Source organism: Sceloporus occidentalis, unplaced genomic scaffold (genome assembly GCF_023333645.1).
Source record: "Sceloporus occidentalis isolate IW3139 unplaced genomic scaffold, rSceOcc1.0.p SCAF_3, whole genome shotgun sequence".
Taxonomy (NCBI): Eukaryota; Metazoa; Chordata; class Lepidosauria; order Squamata; family Phrynosomatidae; genus Sceloporus; species Sceloporus occidentalis.
Window position 1 is genome coordinate 243,361,609 of NW_028316983.1, and position 13,478 is coordinate 243,375,086.

Genomic DNA, 13,478 nt, shown 5'->3' on the forward strand with positions numbered 1-13,478 from the left:
GCCACCCTTTTAGAAAAGCTGTAAATGTCAACAATTTGGGAATGAAGGTGATGCTTGGGATGACCTAAATCCAGTACCCCACTCACTCCTAAGAACTGATAGGAACAGTAATGTTTTCTTTGAAGGAGTTTTTGTATTTGTAGCCTAGATCAGTAGAGGGAAAATGTTTTTCCTCTTTAGGCAGATTTCTTTCTGGGGAAAGCTGTTGCAGGACAGAGACAGGTAATTAACAACAACAACAATTTATTTATTTCTTATGTGCCTCTCCCTGTGGATTGAGACAGAGAACAACAACAAATATCACAACACATATAAAACCATATACATGTTTTATACATACTTTGTTCTTTGTTGTGTGCCTTCAAGTCATTTGCAACTTATGGTGTCCCTAAGGCAAACTTATCATGGGGTTTTATTGTCAAGTTTCTTCAGATGGGGTTTGCCATTGCCATTCTCTGAGGCTGACAGGGTGTGACTTGCCCAAGGTTACCAAGTCGGTTTCATGGCCAAGCTGGGATTTGAACCCTGGTTACCAGCATTGTAGTCCAATGCTTGAACCACTATGCCACACCAAAATATTTATAAAGCCCTATGAAACCAATACTTATTAAAATCTATCAACAAATACTTGAAAATCATAAAATTATTTAAAAATAATCTAGATAGGGCTGCTGGAAAGGGCTGGTCTTTACTGCTAATTTAAACTCAGACAGTATCTCGAGTTGACAAATCTCTTCCAGCAGATCATTCCACAGTGTTTGGGTGGCCAAAGAAAATGTCTTCTGGGTAACAGTCAGCCTAGTTTTGGATGTCAGAAGTAGATGCCTCCAATAGGACCAGAGTGTATGAGGAGGATTATGTAGGAGAAGGTGATCCTTGAGATAACCTGGACCCAACCATGTAGGGCTTTAAAGGCAATAATCCCCACTTTGTACTTTATCTGGAAACTTGGGCGGGGTACAAACCACCGCTTTGCGGCGGTCTGCCGCCGCCGCCGGTAGGTCCATGGGGGAGCCGGAGCCTTCAGACGGCGCGGCTCCCGTGCGGACTGAAAAAGAAGCTCCAAAATGGAGCTTCTTTTTCAGTCGCGTTTGTGACGTAGCGAGGCGCCGGGGCGCACTCACTGCATCATAAAGGCTGAGACACGTCCGGACGCTCAGCGTCCGATACGTAAACATGGCGGCGCCCATGTGGAAGGGGCGCCGCCATCTTGTACGTATAGGATACGTACTAGGGTTAGGGGGGTGCGGAAGCACCGCCCCTTCCTAACCCTAGTACGTATCCTATACGTACTATATGGCGGTTTATATCCCGCCTAACTGACAGCCAGTGGAAGGATTTTACTATTGGTGCGATGCGCTCACTCCTAGATGTACCAATAACTAATTTAGCTGCCATGTTTTGAATAAGCTGAAGTTTCCAAACCTGGTACATAGTTGCCCAACGTGGATGGAATAGAGGAAAAAAGTGGTTGGGGCCACAACTATTCCCTTCCACATCCACCTATTTATATATCTATCCATCCCATTTTTACACCTTCCTTCTTTCCTTCCTCTCTCTTTGGGTCCTTTCACACTAAACCACTGTGGCATTATGAATCCACTTTAACTGCCATGCCAATATCCTATGGAATCCTGGGACTGGCACTTTAGGGAGCAGCACTGAGAATTCTCAACCAGAAAGCTCTAGTGCCCCAGCAAACTATAAACCCCAGGGTTCCATAGGAAGCAGCTATGGCAGTTAAAGCAGCTATGGCAGTTAAAGCAGGCCTCATTCCCACTACATTATAAACTGGTTTTCTAAAAGATTTGAAATGGTTTAAATGACCCTTGTTCGCACTTGAGCCGAATCGCTGAAGCGGTTTGGCAAGGGAGGGCTGCACTAGACCTATTTAACATGCTTCTTTTTGATTATCGTTTTTCCAGTAAATCAGTTCAGTGCAAGTGTGAATGTGATGCGGATCAGAATAGATTAAAATTTGCCCTTTAAGTTTGTTGGCCAGCTAAAGGGGGTCCATTTTGAATCAATTCATTAGTAAATGTGAAAAGAAAGTGCAATATTTTACAACATGAAAATGCGATCGAGGCAAATGTAGTGTGAACCATGCTCTGCTCACATTTAGATTGCACCCTGTTTAAAGTGGAATGAAGTGCTTTAATTGTGTGGGGACTTCTCTCTCTCTCTCTCTCTCTCTCTCTATCTCTGGCTCCATCTGCACTGCAGAAATAATGCAATTTGACACCACCTTTTCTACCATAGCTCAATGCTATGGAATCCTGGGATCTGTAGTTTTGTGAGATATTTATCCTTGACTCTCAAATAATTCTGGTGCCATAACAAATTACAGATCCCAGGATTCCATAGCACTGAGCCATGGCAGTTAAAGCGGTGTCACATTCCATTATTTCTGCAGTACAGATGTGGTATGATTCCCCCAGTTTTCCCAAAGATAAGATAAACAGTGTATGTGAAATGTTTAATCAGTTTTGATGTTAGAAAATTTATATTACTGAGCCTCAAAGGGGAAAAAAGCAGGATTTCTTCAAATTCCTGGTAGTTACATATTGTTTCCGACAATCATTTCATTTGTACTGCAGCGCATTATGCAATGCACCTCTTGGGTCAAGCCAGTTTCTTGTTGATTTCTCTTCCATTTGGTGGTTTAAAAAAGTCACCCAGCTGCAAACCCTCCATCCCTGCAGTGCCAAATATATTCCTAAGTGGAGCAGATCCACCTTGTGTATCCTCTTGTTTTTAGCAATCTGCAAATTTCCAATTGGATTTTGTAAAATAAATATGAGTAACAAAAATCATAAGTTTCCAGTGCTGTGTAGTGCAGATATAGCTCAGTTAACAAAGTAGACATGATCCTGTGTTTTACTTCTCTAACAGAAGTTTTAACAAAAAGTGGGGTATAAATAAAAGTTTTATTTATTATTTATTTAGAAATGTTGGTACCAGAGGTAGAAATAACATGGAGATAATATGGATAGATTCCTACACTTCAAAAAAGATGAGCAATTCCACATGGTTCAAGAAATTTTTCACTCAAAACAAAATGAATCAAGATTGCCAGCATAGGGTTCGAATCCCTACTTGGCCACGGAAACTGACTGTGTGGCCTTTGGCAAGTCATGCTCTCTCAGCCTCAGAGGAAGGCAAAAACAAACCTCTTCTGAAGAAATCATGCCAAGAAAATTATCAGGGTATGTTCTGTTTCACCACCCCAACAAAAATCCCATGATAAGCTCATGTCTTGGGTCAGCAGAAGTCAGAAATGACTTGAAAGCACAGCGCAACAAGGAGAAATGGACCAAGCATATTGGGTAAACTGTACATAAGTAAACAAAAACATTTGGAATCTTCTTGAGACCACTTGAAGGCCTCTTCCAAAATGCATCCAGGGATGACCTTTTCTTTTGCCAGCATTCACTTTTTAAATAATTTCTTTTCTTTTCTTTTCTTTTCTTTTCTTTTCTTTTTTTTTTTTTTTTTTTGATATACAGGTTTATGCACTTTTAAAAATCATGCTGAGAAGTACATGGAGAGGCAGGATGGTCTCTCCATTTCTTTCTGTATTGCTATTCATGCATGCTCAGGGATTCTGGAGGCAGATGCCTTTTACGTTGCTTGTTGTAGGTAGGTGTGCATTGCTACAGTCGGATGGACTAGAGCAGAATCCCATTCTTACCCAGTTCAAGTTTTATTATATTGATTATTGCAGACGCACTGCTGCAACCTGACACTGAAGGTGTTTGTCCAGCCCTCCTTCATCATCCTATCAGTGTTGATGCTGCTAAATAATTTCCAGATAGATAGATGACCAGGAGAAAAGAGGCGGCTGAGCAAGCATACGAAGATTTTGTAAAAAAGAGATTCTTTGTCAGAAACTTTGTTAATTGGCGTATTGCCTGAAATATCTCACTTTTCAGGGAAGTGGGAAGTGTAAAATATTTTTTTAAAAAATACTGGCATCTATTAAAGCTTCCAACTGTTTCATTTTTACATTCTTCTGTATATGCCAGATCTCTTTCATAAGCAGTTTTTATTTAGCATGCATTTTACTGTTTTCCGAAATTATGGCAGGGGTCAGATAGTGCCTAGGAGCAGGAACAATGTCCAGAACCAACCAACCAGCATGGCCACTAGGGAATTCTGGGAACCAGAGCCCTAAAAGTAACTTTCTTAAGCTCTGGCAGTACCTGAAGAGCTGCTTTGTATATAGTACATATCCCTTTACATGGTGGAGGAATGGAACTATCCCTGCACACCTATGATCTGGGTAATTTTTCATGTGAGTTGAGATGTCGATACAAATGACTGAGCACATGGGATCTATTTATCGATTTTTCTCCTCTCAACTAGGTCACAAGTGTCAATATAGTGTCATTCCTACCACTGGCCAGAGGGAGGCAGACATCACAGGTAGTAGAGTTTGGAATTGGTGGGAAAGTGCTGGAGAAGAGAGCTGTGGTCTGTCAGCTTTTTCTACATGGAATGGAATGGAATCATGCTGCCATCATGTTTTTTCACCTTGTCCAAGAAAACCTCTGTGGCCACATTCAGTGTATTCATTTGCAGGTGGAACCAATGGTTAGGAACCTGGGCTGTGCAATGGGGGCTCCCTGGGGCTCATTTTGCTACCGGGAACTGGTAACTGAAATGCAATCTCTATCACCTTACAACACAATCTCAGGCTCCATCTGTACTGCAGAAATAATGCAGTTTGATACTGCTTTAACTGCCATGGTTCCACCCTATGGAATCCTAGGATTTGCTGTTTGTTGCAGCACCAGAGCTCTCTGACATAGAAGTCTAAACATGTCACAAAGCTTCAAATCTCAGAATTCCGTAACCTTGAGCCATGGCAGTTAAAGCGGTGTCAAACTGCATTATTTCTGCAGTGCAGATACAGCCTCAGTTAACAATTCATCAACATGCATTGAATGGTGCTCCTTGGAATCTAAATGTGGACAGAGCTAAGGCACAACCATGGGGGAATTCACATGGACCTCTCCATGTGCCATAATTTTTTTTGTGAGGGGGGGAGTTGGAGGCCTTTATGGGGTACCCTTTCTCTATGCTGCAAGTTCTATGCCCAATCCTCACAGATAATGCATACCAGGCACATCAGAAGGGGTGGGGTGCACTTGCATTCCCCTTTTGTGGAAAAGTCAGACATTCATACAGCATGTGGATGGCAAAGGGGAGAATGGTGTATCTGCCAGATATGTTAGCAGTGTATGACTTATTTGCATGTTCTTTCAATACATGGGGCAGGGTGCCATTTATTTATTTATGAATGATTTTATCTGCCTTCTAATTCCCCAGCATGCAAACAAGAATGTTGATTAATCAGTTTAAAATCCTCTCCTTCCCCCCTGTTTCCTTCTGTCTCTGTCTGTGAACTTCTATTAGCTTAACAAAAAGCACATGGCCACCACAGCCTATGACAATGATGTAGACTGTTTCTGGAGTTAACCAAATGTTTAGGACAACCTCCCTTAAGACTAGATGACATCAAAAACTATAGTGCACTCAGCTCCTCACACATATCTAGGGTTGCATTTCTTGCCGTGTTGTTGATCTCAGAGAAATTACCAGCAGCAACTTTCCCCAATCTCCCTTTCTGCATTCCAAAAAGAAGATTCGAACTGATCACAGACAAATACTCTTGTGGCTGTTTCCCCACCTGACATTGATTATTACATTATTAACCCTCCTTTGACAAAAGGTTTAACCCTATAATAGTGTTGGTCAAATTTCGCTCATCAAAAAATTGCCCAATGTTTCTAAACATTTTTTGCCAATGATAATAATGATAATAATAATAATAATAATAATAATAATAATAATAATAATAGCAGCTAATTTTAGCTTTGTTATCTATCTCACAATTTTAAGCACCCCATGAGAAGCATGCTCTTAAGATAGCTAAGTCACCATTCCACCAGATCTTAGGGCATTTCTCATTATGATATGATTGATCTCCAACAGCTCTCTTGGTCTTCTGTAAATCTCACCACTCTACTAAAACTATGTCCGTCTACACACACACACACACACACACACACACACACACAAAACATTTAATGGATTCACACCAGCTTGGTTGTTGTCTGCACACCAATGATAGAAATACCTTTCTACAGTCACTTTGTGTATGTGTGTACATGCCTTCAAGTCACCTATTGACTTATGGCAACCCCATGCACTTCATTGGGTCTTCTTAGGCAAGGGATACTCAGAGGTGGTTTTGCCAGTTCCTCCCTCTGAAATATAACCTACAGCACCTAGTATTTGCTGGTGGTCTCCGATCCAAGTACTAACTAGGGCTGACCCTGCTTTGCATCCAAGATCAGATGGGATCAGGTGCCTTTAGACTATTTTGTTGTTGTTGTACTGTATGCCTCATTTCCAACTTACAGCAACCCTAAGACAAAGCTATCATGGGATTTTCTTGGCACGATTTGTTCAGAAAAGGTTTGCCATTGCCTTCCCCTGAGGCTGAGAGTATGCGACTTGCCGAAGGTCACCCAGTAGGTTTCATAGCTAAACTGGGAATCAAACCTGGTTTCCAGAGTCATAGTCCAGTATCCAAACCACCATGCCACACTGGCCTTACCTGACCTTTAAAAGAAAGAGAGGAGAAGCCTTCCTTTGCTCACACAAACAATCTTCTGTACTCTTTTGCTCTGTCCAAAGAACAGCCTCATCCTTACCTGACTCTTGTGCTCAGTTGAGAAAGCCCAGCTTTTGCTTGCAGATCCCAGAGTCAGCCGGCAGTTCTCTTACTCCAGCCGAGTGCTAACTCCGATGCTCCAGCAGCCAGACTTCTTTGGTTTACTTTGACATTGACGTCAGAGTGCTTTTTCGAGCATCCAAAAGAACTTTGGCAAAAGGCAGGAAGGGAGGTATAAATATGCCGGCTTTAGAAACTGTCTTTGTGACTGGGAGATGTTGGAGCGTGTGTGGGGGCGTCTTGCCAGTAAATAGTGTGTGTAATGCCCTGTGCATGTGTTTTATTTCTCTGTTACACATCTCTCTATCTTGCATTGGAAAAGCAAAAGAGGTTTGCTGGGGGCTTGCTGGATACATTCCCTTTGGGAGGGGGATGCAAATCTTCAGTTGTTTTTTTTACATGAAAGAGTGAATAATATGAAAATGTTTTTGCCACCAGAGTGGGATCTAAAAGGTATTTTTACACATTTTTGATAGTGGGTTTTTTTTTTACATCATGCAACTTTTTGGTGAAAAATCCATTTCTGCAAAAACCTTGCCCCTAGACTACAATGCACAACTTTATTTTTGAAAAACATATCTTTATTATTTTTGTTATCATTAAAATCTCCAGATTATTGTACTTCAAATGTACCATTGTATCAAGAAAAACTTCCTACCTTCAAGTACAGCAGATTGCGCTAATTAAATCATGACTTTCAAGTCTGCTTATATTCACGAATCTCTACCTATATACAACTCTTCTAATTGTCGTATTCCTCCTCTTAATTTTATTTCCATAATATTAAAGTAATTTTCATACAGATGACAACTTAAATATTTAAGTAACCAAAAATTCTTAACAGTCCTATTCGTTTCTTGACATGTTTTCTAAGAGTTTTTGGAACCAAACCAAAAATATACACAATCAAATATCTTATTACTATATGCTTGAATGTCTAACCATGTTATTCCTCTATAAAGGAATAAAGTTATCAGATTAACCAAACAAAATCTTAATCAAAATAATTATGTGTATCAATCCATAAACCTCATCATATATTCCTCACCCCATCTGTGATTTAAATATTTTATTAGCGGTTCCCATTCTTTAGAGAAGCAGGCGGTCGATCCATGTCTTCGTAAGCAAGTCAACGTGTCCATTTCTTTTAACAATGGACAACTTTACGACATAGTTGCCACTCTGAGAAGACCCTTCCAATAAATTGTGATGATGCACATTGGGTTACCTCACACAGGGTCCCATTGTGCAGCTGGAGCTCCCATTGTGCACTGGGGCACTGACCTCCCCCCCCATGGCACCCATAACAACAGGAGTACAGAAGACAACACTTCTGACTCCACTTGTCTAGTGTTCCTGATGGTGTACTTACACCTCCCGGCCTAGAAATATGAACATTGTAAAGTTTCACTGTTCTAATTTACATGATCATAAATTTCATTAGGATGTCCTAACCTCCCCATAGGATACCAGATGGTTTTTTGGGGGGAGGTAGGCTGCATCAACACTGTAGACTTAATTCAATTTGACACCACTGTAACTTCCATGGCTCAATGCTATGGAATTCTGGGATTTGTAGTTTTGTAAGATATGTAGCTGTCTCTGTCAGAGAGCTCTGGTACCACAGACAACTATAAATCCAAGGATTCCACAGGATGGAACCATGACAATTAAAGCAGTATCAAATCACATTAATGCTGCAGTGTAACAGTAGCCCAAGTGACTTACCTCCAGCCAGCATTTTTGCATAGAAAAAGTGTATTCTATGCAGAAAACCATATATATAATGCAAAAATACAGTCTTTTCTATACAATATATATATATATATATATATATATATATATATATATAGAGAGAGAGAGAGAGAGGATAACCAAATGAATTTTTCATTTGTAAGTCTCAAAACGAAACAAATATCTTTCAGAAGCTGCACATTTTTTCACGATGATGTCTTGATGTGTCAGGACACCTGTTCTCATTGAGGAAGAGAAAAATTGCAAGTATTTTGTACATCCTTGTACTCTGGACACTGCTCTGCTTTGGTGGGCTGCCAGGTGGAGGGTTTCTGCAAAAAATAACAACCCAAAGGCATTGTAAGCCTCAGGGCAGGGAACCGTCCAATTAAAAAGATTGTATGTACAGCGCTGTGTAAATTTACAGCACTTTATAAATAAAGGTTAATAATAATAATAATAATAATTGTGCAGCAGTTCCATCTCCTTGCTCCATGCTGCAATAGATTTTCCCCTTGTCAAGAATGGTAGCAGTAGTGGAGAAAATGGGAGGGCTACAAATGGTGAAAAATCATTTGAAATATGATGCTGGAGGAGAGTTCTATGGATACCAAGGATTGTCAATAAATGGGTCTGAGAGCAACCAAGCCTGACCTCTCCCTCGAGGCCAGAATGACCAAACTATGGCTATCATACTTTGGTCAGATCATGACAAGGCATGGCTCACTGGAAAAATAATATTGCTTAGAAAAGTGGAAGGCAGTAGGAAAAGAGGGAGGCCACATAACAGATGGATTGATTCAATGAAGGACGCCACAGCCCTGAGCTTGCAAGACTTGAGCAGGGCAACTGGAGGTCTCTCATTCATAGGGTCACCATAAGTTGGAGTTGAATTGATAGCAAATACCCAAAACAACAATATCTGAGATATCAAGCCCTGTCCCCCAGACAGGTTGAGCACCTTGAAATTCTACTTTAGGTTCAGGCTAAAACCCAACACAGGTTCAGCATCCACTGTCATGGAACTGACAAGCCATCATTGCTTCAAAGCAAACACTGGATTGAGTCTGTCAGAGAAGCCACAGCCCTGAGTTTGCAAGACCTTAGCAAGGCTGTTGGAGGGCTTACATTCAGAGGGTTACAATACATTCAAGCTAACTTAAAAGCAATTAATAGCAACAAGGACCGCTTAGAGGACCTCTCCTCTAAAATTCTGCAAAATGAGGCATTGCAATTGTATAACCTAAAGCCCTTTCTTGGTGTGGATAAGGCAATAGCCCTGTGGCTTTTCAGATCATTTTATAGTAGTGGTATGGACAATATCAGCAAGTAAAACAGGCATGTTGTAGCTCTGGAAAAGTTGTAGAACAGGGCTGCCAAAATGATCAAGAGATTGCAGCGCTCTCTTTACGTGAAAAGCATTTGAGGCCTTTTTTAGACTAGAAAAAATATATGACTGAGAAGGAAGAGAATAAACGAAATACTACCAATTCCCTACCTCCTCACTTTCATATGATGACAGAACACAGGGTTATTGAATGGAAATTACATGATAATAGATTCATGCTGTATAAAAGAAAGCATCTTGTCATACAATGTGTACCAGGCTTGTGGAACTTCCTGCCACATGATATCATGATAGCCATAAGATTAAACAGCTTTACTCTGGGATTAGATACCTTCATGGTCTGGATTGACATTAGGCAGAGTGAGCTAGCCATTTAAAGTTGTTGATTTGAATGTCATGAAAGGACAGCAAACATTTAATTTACTTTAATTTACTTTAATTTGTTACAGCCAATTTTATAATCCAGAGGGCCTATCTTTTTGCAATGGGAGGCCAAACCTTCTTAAAGCATCCAGCAGTTTGGCCAAGGACAGAATCACACCCAGGAAACACCAGTAAAAATGGGACTTCAGTCTGATGGTGGGTTAATGCTGTGCCTTTAAAATGCTCCATAAATATTTTTTTAATTCTCTCATCACATTATAAGCCTCTTCCTCCCGGACTGCAATGCAGTTGACCCGGGCTTGCAGTGTTAACGTCTTCTCAACTCCAGCTTTCATCTAGGGATTTGCTTGTAGTAAAACTCACTAAACACGGCTTTAGATGCTGATATGAAGACTGCCAGGATAATTTCTCACATAGGGAAAAAACAGTCCCCACCCACTTTACAATGTAAACCTTTTCTAAAGGCTTTAAATTTCGGTGATGGTGTTTTCCCAATTTAAACATTCAAGTTTATTGCCCTTAGCCAAAAGTGTTATTACAGCAGCTTTGTATTTCAAAGTCTGCTTAATTCTTTTCTCCGCAGTGACGTTTGATTATTCTTAAGCACTTTTTTCCCTCGCTCCCATGTTCTGGGTACCATCAGCTCCTGCAATGAAACTTTCAGTGGCTCTAGCATATTTTTCTAAGAATAGAAAACTATTTGCTTCCTCCTCATTACAATCAATGAAGTGTTGTAGTGAAATGATCACGCCACTCCTGCTCCTTAGCCATATATGGCTTGGCTTCAGATTAGCTGAATCACAGAATCGTAGCATCACAAAACTGAAAGGGACCACGAGGGTCATCTACTCTGACCCTCTGTTCATGCTAAAACATTCCTGAGCCCCCAAGCCATGGATTCAGATTTCAAGACATGGGAGTCCAACTAAACATTAAGCTGAGAGTCCTCATGATAAATGCCATTCAAGAGTGGAATAGCCCAGTGGTGTCACGGTGTGTGTGTGTGTGTGTGTGTGTGTGTGTGTGTGCAGGGGTGAGAACCACACCAGGTACCCTAAGGACAGTGCCACCACTACTCTTCAAACATCTGCCTTTTGATAGGAATGGACTGTGGTGTTTGCCTGTGTTCCTTTAAAACAATGAAGAGATGGCACAAGTAGGGTGAGGCTATTCTTTTAAAATTTTCTTTGAAAACATCAAATTTTACCAAATGTCATTTTAACTGCATGAAACTATGTAAACGTAAGTACATTTAGGCTGTGTGTATTATATTCTCCCTTGCCCCTGAGCTGACAGCAGTGTTGGCACCAATTGGGCCTGCAAGGGACGAGCATTCAGTAACTCGGATGCCACAGCTAAAAAGGCCCCAGCTGTGACCAAAATAGCATCCAGAAATGATGCAATGCCACTTCAATGAACCCACATCCAATAGTGTGTCCCCAAATTGGTTGAGAGAGTGAAATGTGTCCTGTTTCTCAGCTGCTCTTCTTTCCTTTAAACACAACACCACAGTGTCTATTATGAAAAAATACACTGAATGGACTGGTGAAAACATTGTAGCCTTTCTATCCATGAAAAGGCATTATGTACAGCAGTTTCACGATAATGGGAGGTGAGATTCCCATCAATAATGCTTTTCAGAAGTCTTCAGAACAGGTGCAGGCACATGGTGATGGTTAAGGTCATTTTTCATACATCACAAACCCAAGTGGATAGAACTGATGGCGTTGGTTGTAAACAGAAGTGATGTGTTAGGTGATAGGATGTAATGTGTCAGGTAACTAGAAGTCACTTTCATTTACATTAAGAAGGTTGTTTTTATTTTTTGCTGTTTTGGTGGGTACTTAGGGGCTTATCGCTTTGGCCCATAAGCTGACTTATCTCCTCCAGCTTCTTCTGGATCTGGGAGGTCTCTGGATGTTATCATAACTTAATCGCCACCGATCTACAGGGGATGCTGCTGCCCAGATGCATCCTGGGTTGAAGCCTTGCTCAGCTCGCACTTTTTTGAAGTCAGGGAGCTTCCGGCTTAAAAAATTGGCTGGTTGAGCGAGGCTTCGACCCAGAATGCATTCAGGCAGCAGCATCCCATGGTGGCTATTTATTTATGATAACATTTTGGGGCATCCCGGATCCGGAACTGAAGCCAGAAGAGGTAAGCCAGCTTATTGGCCAAAGCAATAACCTTTTTATTGAAACATAGTATGATGCAGTGGTTTAAGCATTGGATTACAACTCTGGAGACCAGGATTCAAATCCTGGCTCAGCCATGCAAACCCACAGAGTGACCTTGGGTAAGTCACATCCTCTCAGCCTCAGAGGAAGGCAAAAGCAAACAAATCTTGCCAAGAAAACCCCTTGATAAATAGAAAATGACTTGAAGGCACACAACAACAGCAAACCATCTTTTAGCTGTTTTTTTTTAAATCTGGGTTTTGAGGGGGTTGGGCAGCCCAAAAACATCAGGGACCTTTGAAGGCCACACACATCCCATGGCTCCCATGATTCCCACCCCTTCTTTAGAGGTTTATCCACGATCTCATCTGTAAATTGTAGAACAATGTCCAATGGTCCTATAATTTCCTTCAAATGGGGGTCTAAGAATGACTTCCTCTGGCAGGCTCCATCTTTTGTTGCTACGACTGAAGAAATAATGATGATGACCTGAATCTACTCTGGCCTTTTGCTATATATAGAAGATACAATGGCTATTTTAAAGTTGATTATTTGTAAAAGAATGGCAGCCGCCAACTCCTCTTCGTTATGTGATGGAGAAAGAACAACCAAGAAAGTGGTGAGGCTTAACAAAGAGACTTTGGCTAAGGAGAAGGGGGAGGATGGTTCTCACCTAGAACTTTGAATGGAAGAGTGGGAATTTTTTTAAGAATGTACATGCAAACTCTTCCATGTCTATGGTGCTATGCACCCATGTTTGAGAGTATGCCCTACTGAAGTCTGCACCTAAAAAAAGATGATGGAACTGTACCACATGGAAATTATAAACATAAGTGATGATCCTTTAGGAAGGATAGTACATCTTTGGATCTGCCTGAAACTCTCAGAGCTGCTCTTCCCTGTTTTGAGCACCTCAGATTCTGCAGATTGTGCTCTTTTCTGGGAGGAAAAATGGTGAAATGCTTCTCCTGGGAGTTGTTAGGTGTAATAATTTAGAGTTTTCTTTGAGGTCTTTGTCATGATTCCCAGTTATAGCACTCTGATGACACTTTAACTGGCATAACTCCATCCTAGAGAATCCAGGGGTTTGTAGCT

General features: G+C 41.0%; 1 protein-coding gene across 1 annotated transcript in view; it reads right to left on the reverse strand.

Annotated features, from left to right (window-relative positions):
- Positions 1–6,833, reverse strand: part of GPR20 (G protein-coupled receptor 20) — a 38,154-nt gene extending 31,321 nt beyond the window's left edge. The window contains exon 1 of the mRNA XM_089518971.1: positions 6,723–6,833. The gene's annotated coding sequence lies outside the window, so the exon portion shown is untranslated. The remainder of the gene's footprint in view (positions 1–6,722) is intronic.
- Between the last annotated feature and the right edge of the window lie 6,645 nt (positions 6,834–13,478).